This window comes from Mastacembelus armatus, chromosome 24 (assembly GCF_900324485.2).
Source record: "Mastacembelus armatus chromosome 24, fMasArm1.2, whole genome shotgun sequence".
Taxonomy (NCBI): Eukaryota; Metazoa; Chordata; class Actinopteri; order Synbranchiformes; family Mastacembelidae; genus Mastacembelus; species Mastacembelus armatus.
In genome coordinates, this window is record NC_046656.1 from 2,605,746 (window position 1) to 2,608,644 (window position 2,899).

A 2,899-nucleotide genomic window follows, 5' to 3' on the forward strand; every position below is an offset into this window, starting at 1 on the left:
AAAAAAAAAGGTGGTGTGTGAGCCAAACTCAAATGGTAGAAAGGTAAACACCGTTCACTTCCCTCCATTATTTTTGGCTAATATGCACTCCCTGTGCAATCAAACAAACGAGCAAACACACGTTTCAAGCAAACATAAATTACATGCATGAATGCAGGACAGCTTTACCCCTTGCATTTACTGAGACTTGGCTCAAAAAGAACGATGAAAATAACTCTTTGCACAACTGTTTTGGGACCCAATGAGACTTGACCATAATAGCGAGCTTACAGGGAAACAACATGGTGGTGGTGTTACCCTGTATGTAAACACACACTGGTATTTGGTATCATCATCGACTGTGCATCACGGATAATGAACTGGTAGATGTCCCCCTACAACCATCTTCCCAGGGAATTTCCACAGCTTTTTTTCCCCCATTCTGGTTTATATCCACCCCAGAGCTAATACAGACACAGCCACAGACAATATTGAAAGAGTACTGGACAGATTTGAAACTATATCTCCTGACTCTCCCAAATTCATTCTGGGAGATTTCAATCACTGCTCAGTGGACAAGTCATTGAAAGGTTTTCACCAGAAAGACTTTGGACAAATGCTACAGCTCAGTACCAAACGCATACATATCTGTTGCTCTCCCCCAACTCAGCTCTGCTGACCATCACTCCATACTGCGTGCACCAGCATACACTGCAGCAGTAAAGAGGGCAGAGAAGGTTGTGAAAACTGTCTAACAGTGGACTAGTGATAGCATTAGTAGATTACACAGATGCTTTGAAGCCACTGATTAGAACTGCCTCATATCCACATCCTCTAATATTAATGAGCAGGTAGACACAGTTTCATCATATGTTTCCTTCTGTGTGGAATCATTCCCACCAAAACCATCACAATCTTCTCCAACAGCAAACCTTGGGTTACTAAAGAACTCAAGGAAATTCTAAACAAACAAACAAAAAAGAGGGTTTACTTCACTTTCTCCAAGATGGAAGAGGATGTGGTTAACAAGGAGGATTAAAACCTCCAAGCTGAAATAAAAGAACAAAATGGAACAATCCTTTGCTGAAGGTAACCTTCGTTCGGCCTGGCAGGGCCTCAAGAATATGGCAGGCATAAATAAAGCTCTCTCAACCAGCAGGACCATCCAGGTCGCAGGTTATAATTCAGCAACACTCCCTGATGACCTTAACTACTTCCAGATTTGAAACTGACAACAGCACTCAGCTCAAAGAAATTATTTCCTCACTCAAACTAAGCCACTCTGCCCTCAGCTTTAACATGTGGTGAGAGCCCTTAAAAAAAAAAAAAAGTAATTACAGCACCTGGGCCAGACATCATCAGTGGACAGACTATCAGGTACTGTGCTGAGCAGCTTGGGGGCATGTTCCAGATCCTGTTCCAAAGGTCTTTGGCCTACAGCACAGTTCCTAAGCTCTGGAAACACTCCATGGTTATTTCTATCCCAAAGAAAGGTGGGACCGTTAAATCCCTGAATGACCTCCGCCCCATGGCCCTCACCTCTCTGATGATGAAGGCAATGGACAGGGTCATCAATAATCACATCATCAATAAGACAGATTCACTGATGGACCCTCTGCAGTTTGCATATTGACAGGCAGAGGAGTTGACGACGCCAAAGTATTTATCATAGACACCATCCACAAGCACCTGGAACTCCCCAATACCTCAGCTAGACTTGTTTGCAGACTGTTCTTCAGCCTTTAACACTTTACAGCCCCATATTCTGGCTCGGTATCTCTCCAGCTACTTCCACATGGATGACCCACTCATCCTGTGGGTAATCGATTTTCTAACCAACAGAACGCATAGAGTTTTGGTTAACACTTTTTCTGGACTCCTTCACACCTCAACTGGCTCCCCACAGGACTGTGTCCTCTCATCACTGCTTTTCATCCTCTACACTGACGACTGCAGGACCTCCCAATCGAACTGCCACGTGGTCAAGTTTGCGGACGACACAGTTCTGCTGTCTCTGCTCTCAGGACCAATGCAGCACCATGGCTCAGCTCTGCAGGAGTTTGTGGAGTGGTGCGACAGCTCTTGTTTGCAAATGAACCGGGAAAAGGCCAAGGAGATGGTGGTGACGTTTTCCAAAAAGCAGCGGGAACTGCCTGCAGCAGTCACCACAACCATCCATGGGAGGTCGGTGGAGATCATCAAGAAGTACCGGTATCTGGACACCATCTTTGACCAGCTGCTGAGATTTGCCTCCAACACAGAGGAGATCCTCAGGAAATGCCAACAGTGGCAGTATCTCCTGAGGAATCTAAACTCGTTTGGAGTCAGCAAGGCCATCCTCCAAACTTTTTACCATGCCTTCATTGAAAGTGTACTCCCCTTCTGTTTCATATGTTGGTTTCATTCCATCAGTCTTCAAAAAATGCAGAACACAGTCAAAGTGTGTTCCAGTATCATTGGACTACCAGTCAGAGCCCTCTCCCATCCTCTGTGAGCAGCAGACGTTGAGGTTAGCTGGCAGGATCTTACATGACCACTCTGTCTTGTTTTGTGCATTTGAGTGGCTCCCATCAGGACAACGGCTGCGTCACTCCCATGTGAGGCTGCGTCACTCTGATGTGAGACTCAGAGGAGAACAACCTTGGTTCCCAGATCTGCTCAGTTCCTCAACTCACAACTGTCCTCGTCTGCCCTTCCCCTCCCACCAACTCAATAACCACACTCTCCACATTATAGCCCTCTCCACCCCTAACCTACCCTCCTTCAAATAGACTCATGGACTCTGCTGTGTCAGTGTCTATAATGCTGCTGCTATATACCAATGTTTATGTACTGCACAATAATAATGTCACTTTAAGTTAAATTTATTAATATATGTCCTTTTTTTTCCCCACAGGATCTTTTTATCTTCTTTCTTTCT